The 16084-nt window shown below is 37.3% G+C and overlaps 1 long non-coding RNA gene across 2 annotated transcripts in view; it reads left to right on the top strand.

Annotated features, from left to right (window-relative positions):
- LOC112961825 overlaps positions 1–15524 on the top strand; it is a 31372-nt gene extending 15848 nt beyond the window's left edge. Inside the window, exons 3-5 of one of the 2 annotated variants that reach the window (XR_003252126.1) lie at positions 509–629; positions 6504–6635; positions 6969–7259. This is a non-coding gene — a long non-coding RNA (uncharacterized LOC112961825). Of the gene's footprint in view, positions 1–508; positions 630–6503; positions 6636–6968; positions 7260–14104 lie in introns of those variants that run through there. The other variant, XR_003252125.1, reaches the window with a different exon arrangement.
- Positions 15525–16084: the final 560 nt, after the last annotated feature.

Genomic DNA, 16084 nt, shown 5'->3' with positions numbered 1-16084 from the left:
GCAGATGGGACATCAGACTGTCAGCTCTGTAGCTCATTGTATTTCTTGTACCTAAGGGACAATTTTAAGATCAATACAAAGTATTTATTGGTTTTGATACATTTAATTAGAGATGGGGGGTTTGGCCAGCCCTTTGGTGATCTGGACCCTTCACTTTTCTTTACATTATAATGACTAAATCTATTTCTAACATTAGGCAGGCAACTTTCTCTTTGCTTTCTACAGAAAACCAGAATTTCCTGAGATGCTACTGCCTGCTCATGCTAATATTTGATAAAGAGAAGTACCTACTGTTCCTGACAGAGAAACTAATTATCATTAAGAACATCTGATTTATTGCTTGGTATCCTAATATGTTTGTGAAGCACTTTGAAATCATGCTAGAAAAGGTACTAATATGTACAGCAAAGTATCCCTATTTATTAGATAGTCAGTATTCGTAACAAGCAATCAGACCCAACGTCATTTTTCATCTGTTTGTCTTTTTATTTACTCCCTCTGTGTTCAGGTCACAGACATCATTCAATGAGACCAGCAGCTCAACAAAATGAGAAGTAGTAAATTTGAAAGGACAGCTTTGGGAAATCAAGAAAACGCCTAACTCTGCTCATGGTTAGGAAAGCTATAAGGTATTTGGGTTCTTAATCACTGATTTCTTCAGTGACTTCTTTTTTAATCCCAAATAGAAGCCTACATTTTTTAAAGCCTTAGAGTAGATCCAGTATTATAATTTGACTGACTGATTGATTGATTGCTATAGTACATCTTCCAAAAGCTATGTTTTCACTGATGTCTGGTGGTAGATTTTTTTAACAAAGCAGTCCTTACATACTGGTCCCACACTGTCTCAAAAATACTCTGATACAACTTATCCGTGTAGACAGTACTAAATGTGGTTGTTATACTTGCCAGGCTTATTGTGATTATATTTTAGGGTTTTTTTTCTTGATGTTACATAATCTTTGACATTCGTACGAAATGAAAATTACTTTTATCATTTTATCTGATCTCACATATATTAATTCCTCAATGTTTATTATTAAGATCCCTTAAGATTTGGTTATGGATATTTCAGTTATGTTGTGTTGAAGATTTAGCACTTATACACTGTGTCATGCTACCTCCCCTGTCTGGATAAATTGATAGCGACGTGAAGATTCCTTTGGATTTGACACTGTTCACACAAATACAAATCCTATGTGTGTTTGCTTAGTTTGTTTTTCATTATCTCTTTTCCCAAAATATTAATTATGTAAGCAGCTGCAAATGTGGAACTGAGAAGAACAATACTTAGAATTTTTTACTTCTATTTTGTGTGGTAGCCTTTGTAATTATTTATTTTTTCACCAGTTCATTTCACATAATCTTGCATACCAACCAATTTAGGCTTTTGAGAACAGTTTTGTGATCAGGATTTCTGGGTACAGTAGGGATATATTTGGAGGAAGAAAGCTTTTCTCAGGGAGGTATGTGAAATTTCAGAAAGAACTTTTCCAGCAAAAGTGTTGACCCACATTTTGAAAAAAGGAGAAAAGTGAATGAAGAAATGATGGTTCAATGACTCAATGAAGCAAATGCAGGCCTGGCAGATAGGAGTTTTGGAGTTAGCCTTGTATTCCTAAAGCAGTGAGTCTTAATCATGGTTTGCACTTACATAATATTATTCAAATATTATTTAATTATGAAGTAGCTACATTGGTTCTTTCAGTTGAATGATAAGCTGTTGTCCTACTTTGAGAAACTAAGAAACTAAAGTGTAGAGAACTTCAATCTTACAGATTTCAGATCAGCTGTTAATTTTGAATGTGTCCATTTGGATGTGCTAAATATAAGATAAACCAGAATGAATCTGAGAAGAGTCCTCCACTGAGGATAGGACTTCATGTTGTTTTTCAATTGTGCTGACCCTTCTGAAAGCAGTACAAGCTGCAAGTGTTCAGTACTTGTGAAGCTGAACTTGTCAGCAAGTATTGTCAGATACTTGGAAATTTTGGCTAGTCACAAGCTATTTCCTCCCTTTACTCACGTAGAATAGGCACTCTTGAGTTTAACAACTAGCAAGTGTTAAGGTATTGCAGGAAGAACCATAACTTGCAGAGCATGGCCAGTAATGATTCGTAGAGATGCCATTGCTTTTCATCAGGAATAAGGCTAGCTAGCTCATTAGCGGTCAGACTGCCTGTATCTTTTTCATGGTTTCTGTTAGCTGCTCCGATTCTGAGCCAGGTCTCCGCTGATATAAATTTGTGTAGTGAAGCTACAGCAACTGGCTGTGAGAAGACTCAGACCTGGGATTCTTTTTTCTTCTAAACTGCTGTCATTGTTGGGTACTTTTTAATCATTTTAGTCCAATTCATCAAGCAAAAGAATGATGGGAAAAGGTCTATGGTCTTTACTTTTTTTCCCCTTTATTCAACAAAACATTTTGTGGTTTTCTTATAAAAGTAAATGAAAAAGTAGTTTCAGTTATCTGTGTTTCCAGAAGAAATGCAGTTTTCTTATGTAAAGACATATTTTGATAAAGAGAAACATGCCTGTTTTCTAGCAGGAACATCTGCAATTTGAAAGGTGAGAGGGAAAGGAAAAAGGTCTGTTAAAACCATCCAATTCAAAAGGCAGCGATATAAGCTCTATAGAAAGGTAAATTTAAAAATACAGTTTGTCTTGCAATGACATGAGTAAGTGTAAACTTTAAATCATTTCTAAAAGTAGTGCAGAAATAAGATACAAAATAATAGGAGGAAGACAAATAAAGGTGTGATGAGTCCTCTTTGCTTGTTTCTTTTTCTTCTCTCATTAACCTCTCTGGTTCCTCCCTTGAACACAGTTCTCCAGTGTGAATGTTTGCAAGTTGCTTTTTGCTGCCCATGCTTTTGTTATATTTGTTATACTCACTGATACTGTGTTCACTCCTGAAAGGTACTGAGCCGACTTTTAGCTACTATATTCTTTCAGAAGTGCTCTTTCTTACCACTGCATCTGAATGTCTAGTGAATACTATCATCACATTCGTGCATAATGCTTTTTGTGCCCTCCCTCCTTGGAGGCTGTACTGAGATTTTTCCTCTTGAGGTAGGTTGGAATTTAAGATCCTCAGTACCCCTTATGAGCCACACAGTGTTTTACTGGATCTGACTCATTAATGATGTCTTCAGCAGTTGCTCAGATAATGTTGGCCATGAAATAAATAAGGTCAGCTGCAACCTCCACCTACCAATACGAGCATCTGTTAGCAAAAAATATGGTAAAGTAAGGCTATGTCTATACTAGTAAATTACAAACTCTCCCAGGCACTAACTGGTGCATAATGTCCTGTATCTATGCTAGTAAATTCGCTTAGCCTCCAAAAACGGGGTGGTTGTGTGCAAACTCCCTATTAGGAATAGCTCCTGGAACACTCTGCCTCCCAAACCATGCTTCTGAATTCTTTGGGAGAGAGCTACCTGGTACATGACTAAATTGTTTTTGGGAATATTTTAACAGTTTGCATATATAGGCAAGTATCTTCTAGTGTTGAGGGATGTTCCTGGATATTGTTTAATTCAGTAATATAGACATAACCTTCAGCATAGTCTGAAAATCACAAAATTTGGAAGAAATAAAAGGGGAACAGTCAGTGCCCCTTAGGGAAGTAGAGGGGTGGCAACCTGCCAGAAATCACTAGGAAAGTATTTCAGTATGCACATTTTGAATTCCATATATGTTCTATGACTGGGTAGGTATTTGAGTTGAGGACTGATTTTTACTAGCAAAACCTGGGTTAATGTAACAAATGATGTAACTTATTGCAGGTCTTACCAAGTGCAATTTTATAGCCAGTATATATATATATATATATATATATATATACACACACACACATACACACGCACACATTTATATATAAAAATATATATATAATGTGAGAATGAATGATAACAATGGTGCTTTCTGACCCCAGAGGTTAAAAGCTGAGTACATGTTACACATTCTTTACTAAGGGAAACTCAGAAAACAAAAGGATGCATAGAACTCCAGAGCTGAACCTGTATAACTCATTAGTGTTCTTTCAAGGTATGACTTGTGGATGTTAGCATAGCACTCCCTTCCTGTGGCTCCTGGGATGGTTGTGATGGGAATTGATTCTTCTTCAGCAGTTTCCCACATGCTCACCACCCTAAGTACTAATAAGGCCTAGCTTCAGTAAAGCTAACTAGGCAATACACGCACAGGCTGTTATGTCCACAGTGTCCTCAGTGACCTGAGACAGAGAGAAATATGCTTAAATTGCTGTTTTCCGCATTGCTGCGCTGGGCAGTTAGAAGCAGAAGACCATTCCTCCAAGTGCCTATTTGCCTCTCTCCCTCAAACTGTTGAATTAAACCACTTTGCAAACACAAGAAGTTGAAAGGACTAGAAGGTAGTTACCTCTGTCCAGTAATGAACAGGTAAAAGAATACCTTCTGACCAAGCAGTTAATGTTGGTATAATGTTGATGTAAATTTATGAGAACAGGAATTGGAGTCAACTAATATGTAATCTAAAATTTTGGAAGGCTATAAATGGAGGTTGGAAATTGTATTAGCAGTTTTTCAAAACCATGATACCATCTGGCTCAATAAGATATTAACATGCTGAAAGCCATTCTAATCTGACCCTTCAAGAGTATGAAGCTATGCTCACTCAGTGAATTAAAGAGCAGGCTTAAGAGTGGGTACAAGTATGCCAAGCACTATGGTGCATTCAGTTTCCATCAACTTTCCTGGCTGTTACCAAAGGACAATATAATGGTGTCCTCGCCATAGCCCTCTGGAAGTGTAATCCTGGATATTTTACGTGTGTTTTAGTGTATAGTGAAATTAGCAGATAGAACAGTTGCACATTTTCCTGGTATAGCACTTTTGTTTAATAATTGCCTTTACAGTGAAGTAAGGAATTCTGTTCTGTTCTGGGATTGCCAATTATTCATTACCTCAGAAGAAAGTTTTGCCCTTGATTGATAGTATATGTAGGACAGTCCATTACTACATCTTAATGAGAAACAAGAATATTCCATTTTTAGGAGAACTTCTCTGTTTTTACAGTGACCTGATGTTTGCATATGGGTTTTTTTAGATATGTTTAGATATATCTGCTTTCTTGCAATAACTGGAGCAGTTCCTACAGGCCCTTATTTTTAGGCTCCTTCTGTATGGAAAAAATGTTTCTTCTTCCAAAGAGCTTCTAGTCTAAGAAGACCCACTGAAAAGAAACTGGAAGAAGTTTCTGTTCTTCCATATCTCAAATGATACCATGGTACATTGTCTTTGATGTTATGCCTATGCATGCGAAATTAATCATGTCATCATCTTAGTGGTTGAACTTCATAATTTTACAGCCATTCAGTGTATATACTTCTTTAAGTATCCCTTTATTTAACCTTAAATGGAACGCTAAACTCCTAGGCTTAGACTGAACTGTCTGTATAAAGGGCAGTTTTAGCTAGTGTGGAGATTTGCTTTGAACAGTAGAGTAAGATTTTTACCTCAGGGCTCCTGAATATAAAAAGAGATGGACASTTGCCTGGTATAAACTCTGATTTTTCTCAATTTTATGTATTTTTAAATGATTTTTCTGGAATTGTGGTTCACTGAGTTATATTTTTTAATGATTTCAAGCGTGAGCATTCTTAAACCTGTTAGTTAATCACTAACTTCACAGCAGTTTTGCTTGTGAATTGAAGCTACTACTGAGTGACAGTGTCTTTAAAATATAGTTAATGGTTTTCTTAGTGTAATTGTTTAATTTTCAACAGTCTTAATCTTGCTTTTTTCCTAAAATATGAATAAATCTTTTCCCCATTGTTGTGTGGAGCTAATGGCATAGTGTTTTCCCGGTATCAGCTAAATAAATCAGGTAAATAAACAAAATCTTGAATATGAAAGAGTGGATTATAGTCTGAAGTGGATGACACCATTTTTGCAGAAATCTGAAATAATTATCATTTATAGCCCAGAGCCAGGGAGTCTCTGTCTTCAGTCTTCCATCAGCAATCTTAAACCACAAAGCAGCTTATAAGTTTTACATCTTTACGGCTCTTCTTACAGGGTTAACCACTGGGCATAATACACAGTATTTCCATTTCTGCTGGTTGCTTGGGTATCTTTCTGAAAGCATGAGTTCTGGGCTCAACTCAGAAGTCACTGGGGAGGTTCAGTGAATTGTCTTACACAAAAGGTCTGAGTAGATAATGATAATGGTCCCCTCCAGCCAGGAAACCTGCCTTTTTTGTGTTCAGCATAGAAAAAAATCTGGATCTTGTTTTCTTGGTATTAGTTATCATGAAGTTTAGGGCCCAGACTCACAGAAGTGTTGATTTGACTAGGTATGGGGATCATAAAAGCCTATGGTTAACCTGTGCCTTTGGTCACTTTAATAGTCTATAATCAGAATTATTTAGATTTATATTAATCAGCTCTTTTTTAATTGAAAAGCTTGCAAATAAAGATGCTTTTTCAGTGGGCATGTCTGGATTCTTTCCTCAGGGCAATTTCAGAGTCATCCTGAAGACTATGCTCACAGGTATGCAGAAACCAGACTACAGATATTCAGTTGTGAAGGCCCAGCGGGATCTCTGTGTACAGGCAGCCTGGTGGATTAACACACTGCTAGTAAAGGTCTGCATTTCCCTCCCACCTGTAATATTTTTCTCCCTAAGCTAGCTTCTCAGAGTCTAACTGAGAGCAGGCTAATGCTGCATAGGCTGTAATGCACTGTTAGTTGAGAGACTAGCCTGCAGAGATCTGGAGAAGAAAAGCCCAGTTTATGTCTGTTCTCCCCAAGCCACTCTCTCTGCCCTGCTGGAAATCAGTACAGTAAGGCTGGCACTCCTGTATCTGAGAGAATAAATGAGAGAAAGATAGAAGACAAAGTAACAGATGAAGTTAGGATACCTTTATGCTGACTGCAATTCCTTTCAGTAACCTCTCTGTCTCTTCCCTTTTCTATAGGGAGAAAATGACTTGGAGTTTGGTGATATAAAGTACAGGGCCTCTGAGCAGTGTCCGTCTCTGTGAAGATTCCAGAGCACCATTCTCTTCTCTTAGTGCAGCGTAGTATCTGGGTGGGAAAGCAAAGCCCAGTAGTCAGTCATCCTTGGCGGAACAGAAAGCTGCTGAAGAAATTATAAAACAAAAGTAGTCATAACTGCTGAGTGTTGAGATCATTTATCCTTTAGTTTCTTCCTCCTTTAGAAGTAAGAAAGTGCTGTCTTTTAAATTGTTGACATTAAATAAGTGTTGGAGTTAAGCTGGAAACACTGAAATCTTCCAGGGAAGCCCTTCCCAGCTCTGCTGAGTTTCCAGCTCTGGGGATGTAAAATGTTGACGTTTTATTCATTTACATAGGTAATGAACTGAAAACACAAATAAATAATGTTTTTTAGAAAAGCTATGCAGCTGCAATAGCCCTGAGACACTGCCTCAGGGAAATGTGTTCCTCTGTAGAAAAAAAAGGGAGTACTGCAGTACTTTCAGGTCTTTTGAACAGATTCAGCTGTCCATGAGATGGTGCAGTACAGGAGACATCTCAAGGATTTTTGTTGTGTGCAATGATTTTAAAAATTGGCCTTCTTCCTAAAAGTAAAGGAACTGAATTTTGTTGGTGACTTTACTGAGGTTAATTGTTCTTCATGGTGGGTTGTTAAAATTTGGTCTACAAAAACTATTCATTCTAAAAATACATGAAAATAAGAGGCATTATGCAAGAAGAGGAATAAAAGGACATCTGTACATAAATATAAGAAGCAGATTAAACAACCACTGATCTTAGAAGCATCAACATATGCAAGAAAAAGCTAGACTTAAACCAAGCTGTGCCCTACACAGCTGAGATGAGGTTTTAGAGCCCAAGTTCTGGTGTAACCCTGGCTGGAGTTTGTGTACTTCCACAGGAAAAATTAATGTGAGGTCACTTCAGTCTAGGAGTCTTTCAGTGCCTTTTGACAGGTTTATCTGAGACAACAGGCTATGCCTCAGCCACACACATGCCAAGGTGCAAAAACTGTCAAGAGCATCATAATGTGCGTGTGGTTTTGCTGTGAAGACCTTGTACCCGGGCTCATTTAAATAGGTATTGCACTGTTCCTTTGGGAAACTTGGAAGCATAGCTCTGCTATCCCTCCAAAAGCAGAGAGTATTCTGCTGGTTGTAAGGTTAACTATGAGAAATGGTTGTATGCATAAATATTCTCCCTTTTGCAGGACCTCGAGTCCACAACTCAGTTGTGCCTGGTCTTTTCACTGGGCACTTGGAAGAAGTATTTTTATGCCTCCTTCTAAGTGATGTGTCCCCTTCTACAGCCAGACAGCAGTCTGGCTTGTGGGGACAGATGTATGGGCATGGGAATGGAGGTTTTAATGTCACTTTTTTTCTTTAGCTAATGCATCTAGGCTTGTATCAATATCAGGGTATGACTGAGTAGGGCTCGGTATTTTTGACAGAGAGCATTGATTCATTTTTGTGGTGCTCATTAGGAGCGTGATCATACATCCACACACATATCCTATTAGGCATATAATAAAATATACAATGCAATTCGCTGTGGGGCAGTGATGAACAAGCAGCATAGTATCTTTCTTCCAAATTGTATGCTTGCTGCTGTTTATTATTTCTGGGACTGCAGTTCTCTTTCCTCAGTCTGATTCATTCTGACTCATACAAAACACATCCTTATTGAAATGGGGTGCACAGCAGCAAGGGCTGTCGTGCTAGTTCTGCACCATTAGGTAATTGTTTGAGTCTTTCTAGTGGAGATGTCTGTTACTCATGCGGTACAAAAAGTCTAGGAGGATGTGGGCGTCTGGTGGGAGGATTCAAAGTTAGAGGAAAAATACCTTTTAGAAAAACTTCAACTTGTGCTTGCTTATTTACAAACTCACCAATATTTCTATTAAAAAATGTAGAAAATAATTTGAGGTATGAAAATGATTGTTCATATGCAGAACAGATTCTCTTCAATACAGTGAAAAAGGTCTGTAAAGATTTATCTATGGAGATTTGGGGCCCAGTTCTGATATTGGGTCAGTTCTCAAGGCCGACATTAGTGAAATGGTATTTGAAAATGTGTTTCAGAAATCAGAAACTGGGTTTCAGTAATGTTAGTGAGTTTTATGGCTTAGCTCAATAGTACTGTTGGTAATACAGCACAGGCAGCTGTTACTCATTGGTTTTCATCCTTCAGTCTCACTTGGTAAGAAATTTAATAGGGTGTGTTCTGGTTTACAAATGGGGTTACCCTCCATGTGTCAAAGGTAGCATTTGAAGCAGTGATAGCACTACAGGAAATATATTTAAAATTGATTTTCTCATCTGCAGACTAAAAATCAAAAGCTGTTTACTCAGAAATGACGCAGGCTGTTCCTCTACTAGTTGGAGAGATATCAGATTAAAACAGCCACTAAGGAAAGTACATCAGAATGACATATATAGTCAGAAAGGAGGGTATTTATTCAGGGATGAGGCACTTCCCTCCCCTGTGCTTGAGCTAGTCAAGAAGGAGTATTATGGATAGCTGAAAAATCACCTCTTCCTTCATGTTACTGATGACAGAAGAATAGAATATCTTGCTAGTTGATTTGGAGTAAGAAGTAGAGCAGAACAGAATTGCTGACATTAAATATGCTTTATTTTTAAAGCACTGGTTAAAGTAAAATTGATTTGCTTTGGTAGCAGCAAGGACTTATATTAGATAGAAACATGAGCAGAACAACATGAACAGCAAGGAGTGAAAGTTACTATATTAGTACAAAAAAGCCAGAACATAACACTATTAATGAAAATATTTAAAATTAATGTAAAGAATATTATTGGTATTCCTTTCTTGGAAACAGAGTACTATGTAAAGATAAAATGCCTAAGTCTGTTTTCCATATAACAGAGCTCTTATTTATTTTGAATCCTTTTTTTACTTTGAAATACCTTCCATGGCTGTAAATTATGAGAATGTCTTTTTTTTCTAACTGTGTAGCTTTCAGTAAAATCCATTTTCAGTTCTTTGTTTGAATTCAGTTCACATCATCTTCTCATAGGCTATAAAGAGGTTCAGTCTGTTCCAGAACAGTAATCACAGTCCATTAAACTCTGTTCCCTGTAGTCTTTGTTCCCAGTTACATGTGATACTGTAATTGCATGTGTGTAAGAGGGAAAATCTTTAAGCAGCCTTTGAAAATTGTCATGAAGATTTACCAGTCCAGGAAAAAATACCCTTGCCTTCCTTTTAGAGTGATGATAATTTCCCTGAAAATTTTGGAAATGTTTTACTGGCCCAATTAAAAAAACCCTCACATCCTGGAGGGGTAGATCTTTGCAACATTGTATCTAAAAGAAGTATTCATATATTAATTCATTAGTGTTCTTGATTGCCAACTTAATCTGCATGCCATGAAGTGAAGCCAGAAAAAGACATGTTCAGCTTCTCGTAAAATATCCTTTCCTATTAATTTCAGAGATAACAGAGTTCATGGTGTAAAAGGTTGTTTCTGTAGATTGAAGGCTTGACATTTTTCTGCCACATCAAACCAGTTTTGCACAGCTGTAACTCCACTGATTTCAGCAGAGCAGATCATAAATCTGGTGTGCAATCATACAGATTTTGACAGTTTTAAGTTAAATATTAAATACAGTATTAAAGGAACATTAGATTAAAGCTGCAACCCTGTGTGGTTTTTAATGTGTTTTCTTAAAAGAGGGATGAAACTTCTCAAAGACAGGATGTCAGTTGAGCAACCTGTCTGATCACAGCAGTTCAGAGAGCTGCAAAAGAAGCAACCTATGTTATTTTTACAGAAAGCCATATTCTCAGAAAAGTAGAGTATACTGTGGAAAGCTTCAGAGAAGCTAGGGTATTTTGATTTTTATTTAACTATGCAAGAAAAATATGTTCAAATGAGGAACACTGAATTAGTTTTACCAGAAATGTGGATGATCTGATTACCATTTTAGACCCGGATCATTCATATGTTTGATTTGAAACAAGTTAGTTTGGTTTCAGTGGGCTACCCATATAAAGTTCAAATCTCCACTTGTTTTGCTGAAATAAGACCATTGTATTATGCAGTTGATAGGCTCGAGCCTAACAGGCTCAGAACTAATAGGCTCTAAACCTTGCACAGTACGGCTTGAGATCTTTGAAATCTTTGGTCTTTTGTGTAGGCTGCCTTTGCCCCACAACCTACTGAATAGTAAATTTATGCAATGTTGTTCTGGCCAGTTTTAATTCTCTCTCTTGCCCTTAAAGGAAAAATACTTACAATTTACTGGAAAAATCTCTGCAACAAGTTTCAACAGAGAGCTGATGCTGGTTGGTAAGAGAATGGTTAGGAGAGCCTTTTAGCAGCATTATTGGTATGAGCGCAGCCTCCTTCTTTCAAGGCATCAGGGAGTTTGTGTTACCGTTCCTCTTAAGGAGTTTTGGCTGATATAGAAACATGGAAAGGAACTTCCAAAGATAATACATGGGGAGCTTCCATGAGTATTTCTCTCTTTAGACAAACAAGCACAATCAAAGTGCAGTATCTACCTATTTTTTTCTTTCCAAAACAAATGCTTTACTGTTATTTTCTAAAAAGGATGAATACCTGCCAGCAAACTATTATTCCTGAGGAAACATACAGAAAAAAGTGTGTATGCGTGGAAGAAAGATGAAGGTTTTGTGAGGAATTTTTTTTTGCTTTATTATATTACAAAAGAGAAAAGACTATTTTATGAAAAATATTTTGGCAGTGTCCTTTTAAATGGAAGCTTTGGTTTCAAGGCATTTAATTTGCAGCATGATTTGACTGTGAAACAGACATAGTAATTATCTGGTCTGTTCTTCCTTTTTTGTATAACAAGTTTGTTTAACTGGGAATTAGATAGCAACTATCCTTGATGTGTATTTGGGTGAAATGGAAGGGATACTGAGTGAAAAAAAATGCTTGTGTTACATAGTGGACAGGTGAAATAATATGTTCTGTAATCTTCATTTACTGCAGCTGGGGAAGTCATTTACTAACGGCAAGGGGTATACTGGTTTATATTCTATTAGGAAATATGGTTCAGATAAACAACTTAAACTTGTGTAATAGGGTAATGGACATGGTCAGAAACATGATTAAAAGATCAGCTAAAAGTGCTGTCATGGAGCATCTAAGCATGGTCTTAACCTACTGCAGATATGAAATATTTCATATTAGTTTCTTGTGCGATTAATGAGGGTTAGTTCTGGACAAAGAGGAAATTTTGTAAAATGCATGTGCTGTGTGGATCAATGCTTTTGTCTGTGGAACTCTGATACATGTAAAATATTGCAATGTAGCATGCATAAATATACTATATGTAACAACACACTGGCAGTAGAAGGTTAAAATTCAGTCTTACATTCCTATTGAGAAGAGCTTCTGATTTCAGTTTGGTTTGGATACAAGCCTTTGATAACTATACATGTATTAAGTTCTCAGTTTCATATTCTATAAATTTAGAGAAAAATTAAGGAAGACTGCATATGTAGGCAGTGAATTTTCAAGACGTGTTTCTTCTATTTAACTTAGGAAGTATTCCTTTGTCACATTAGCATGGAATTAGAGAAAGCTGCAAGAGGCTCTTCCTAATATGTAGTTCCTGGGCAAATACAAAATTTACACTTGTATTTGCCTCTGACCTGGAGGTAAATAACACTGACATCTTGGAGATCAAAACTCTTTTTTGAAAAAAACACTTCCATTTTATTCTTTTATAAATGAGCACACAAACACAGAGTTGAAGAGAAAAATATGTCATTAAAAGAATATTAAGTTTTAAAGGTAAAGCTCCGAAAAGCGTATCAATTAAGGTTCATTCTTTATATAGTATATACTAATATTATATCTGTATGTAGTATCATAAAATCTTGAATTATGTTCCATTTCTAGAAAGTCTACAATACAGCAGTGTAGAGCTTTGTTCAACTGAGTTACACATACACGTCAGCTTGTAATACTGTGTATTCTTTTGTGTATACCATGTAAACAGACTATGATAAGCACATGATAAAATGTGCCACATACGAAGAGCTGAGTCTAGCTCCTATGATAAAGTTCATTTTAGGGATTTCAATATGGTATTTGGGAGTGGTACTATTACCTGTTACTAAATTTACCCAACATTTCCCATGATGAAAATCTTGCTTAGAATTATCACAGACTTTGATTGCTTGGTCTGAAGTTTTTCCGGTAGGTCATTTACTTTGGTATGATATTTGTTTTCAGCCATTCTTAAGAATAAAGACAAAAAATACCTTTTTTGCAGTGCTTAAAATAAAGGTAAATAAAAATTGACATTCTTTTGCCTTTTAGGAAGGAATTAAAATTTGCCATAGGAATGGCCTTTAAGTCAAGGACATGCTTCTTTTGTTTGGATAACATTTTGTTCATGTAAATCCATGAAAAATTCAAATCTGCATATGCACAAGCATTTTGGTGTTAATGAACTCAAATTGCAAAAAATCCTGGTCTGTCAGGACAGGCTTCAGGCTCATACAGCTCCTAATGCTGACAAGGCCACAAATGAGACATTTAGGCAGAGTAATTAAGTCAGGCTGAATGAGGAGGCTTGGACTGGAAGGAGAACCCTGAATGCCAGACTCATTAAACAAAGAGAATAGGAGCCAGGCTGGAGATCATGAACTGGTGAGACTGGGACAAGAACTTGTTGAAAGGAACAATGCAAAAGGTCCAGGCTTAGAGGAATGGGTTGAAAAATATACATCCACTGGAAAAAACTTGGCCCTGTATTCTGAAATGGTGCTAAAGATTTAATTCCTCTACAGTCAAAAGATGTAAAACACGCTGACAGAGACGCTAAGAGAATGACAGCCTAACTGAGGTTACTCTGCTTCAGTGGTAGAGGTATGACTCATGGAGGTGTCACTAAGATAATGTATGATGGGTTTGGGGATTTTCAGTTTTCTTTCATTAAAACTTAGTCTGTGTGTGTATTTTCTGTATTAAATTCTCACAAAGGTACCAAAGTTGAGATCACAAAAATAAAATTAAAAAATTAAGATTGCCTTTTTGCAGATGATCTGTACTACCATCGTTAATTACAAGCTCACCTTCTGTTGTATTTTCCAGATTATGGATGATAGTGTGTCCTGGATGGAAACTCTTGTTTGTAGGATCATGCCTCATTTATTGCAAGCAATGAAAGCTTCACTGTGAATGTGACAGGGTATTGTAGGAAGAGTGTGGGGTATCCTGAAAATAAACTTTAGAGGGTTTAGATCAGTTGTATCAACACAGGCATTTGAGATACCCTAAACTATCCCACTTGGCCTTCCATTGCTAGTTCAGAAGGACTTGAATCTTCTGTAGATCCTGTGTCATACCTGAGAGCCTTGTGCAGATATCTTGTATATTCTACAGCATAGCACTAGACACCTGTGTTTGGGCAACTGAATTGGGAGCCTAATTTTTGCAAAGCCCTCAGATATTAAACTAGTGACTACACTGGAAAAATTCAACAGATAATTAATACTGTTCTTGACATCAGACAAAGGTTTGAATAGAATGGTGTAAATTAGATTTAGGGTCCTTGCATTGAACAATGTAGATAAAACAAAATAGCTGATTATTAGATGAGCATAGGCCATTCAGTGTGGAATGAGATAGGTGCCCCATATGAGAAATAGCAGAATAGGAGTGTAATTCATTATCTTCATACAAAGGCTCAAGTCACCACAGACTTGCATTCTAGGTCCTTTGCTTTAGAGCCTTTTACTCTATTAATAGTTTTTGCGTGGAAGCATGCAATATAAGAGTGAGAAAATTTGTCTTTGTTTTCTCTGATCACAATGAAGTTAGCAACAGAGTACCTCACTTCTGTTGTAATGGAAAGTGATGCTGCTGGTTGAAGTCTGTGTGGTGAAGAAAAACCTTAAATATATCCTTCAAAAGAGTATATATCCAAATGTCTCAATCAGTGTCATGAACCCTCTGGTAATTATTGTAGATGTAAAATAGTGTACAACATACAAATAACAACATACAGCCATTTAAGTTTAGGAAATATTGCAGGTGTTTAGTATTTGAGAAATGTTCAGATCATCAAGTATCATCAAGAAATATCAGCATACACATGTATGAAGGTTAAGCTTTTAGGTTACAAATACTGACCCAGGTAGTCTGTGATATGTGCTAATTTGTTACATCAAAGTGAGAAACAGCCTTGAAACATCCTGGACTGTGATGTGTGCTAATTTGTTACATCAAAATAAGAAACAGCCTTGGGAACATCTGTGGGAATATCCTACAGCCTGTGGTGGGGGCATGTACCCCGCCTGAGATAAGGGAGTTGAGCTAGCGAAGCGGCAATGTTAGTTTAGATAGCCTAATATGGTGATGGCGATGTCACACAACTGTGAAATATAGCACGACCTCGAAAGTTGTAAAATATATGCGTGACCTGAGGGTCACCACTCACAATGCAGAGGGCTGAAGAAGACCCCCTAGCAACAGCCRGCRCAACCGCAGAAGTTACAGGAAGTGCCACATATACCCGGAGCTGGAATTGCATATAAGGAGACTGTGAGGGGGGGRTYGCGCGCGCCGTTGGTGGAGCAGGAGAYTCCCCYGGCCGCCCAGCGCTGTTTTGCTTACTTGTAACTTGCTCAATTATTCTATTAAATTGGAATTTATGCAACCCGGCCCGAGTGGTTGTCAATTTGTCGCGTTTACCTATAACAGTCAGTTCTCCTGTTTGTATTCAAAGCACGTGTGAAGAGGAGGGTGACTGTGTGTGACGTTTATTCTCCCTGTCTCAGTTCCGAGGCCACCCAAGTCCCTGTTTACCTTGTGGCCTAACCGAGGATGTGCTGAGCCATTCCAAGCTGTGTCTGACTGCTGCAGCCACTGTGGAGCTGTTGTGGCAGCTAGAAAATGCTGTGACACTGAGGAACATCAGCTTTATAGACATACACTTTGATTCTGAAATGCCCCTTTATGTTCCCCTACGCTAAGGAGAAAAGGCCATAAGAAAAATTATGCCAACTTCATGGCAACTAAGGATTCCCCATAAACAGTGAAATCTCCATATAGTTGCTACTTAAGTGTTCA

The sequence above is a fragment of the Apteryx rowi genome, unplaced genomic scaffold, assembly GCF_003343035.1.
Source record: "Apteryx rowi isolate R43461 unplaced genomic scaffold, aptRow1 scaffold_139, whole genome shotgun sequence".
NCBI classification, from domain to species: domain Eukaryota; kingdom Metazoa; phylum Chordata; class Aves; order Apterygiformes; family Apterygidae; genus Apteryx; species Apteryx rowi.
Note: the sequence above shows the minus strand (reverse complement) of the source record. Positions and strands in the feature narration are given on the sequence as shown.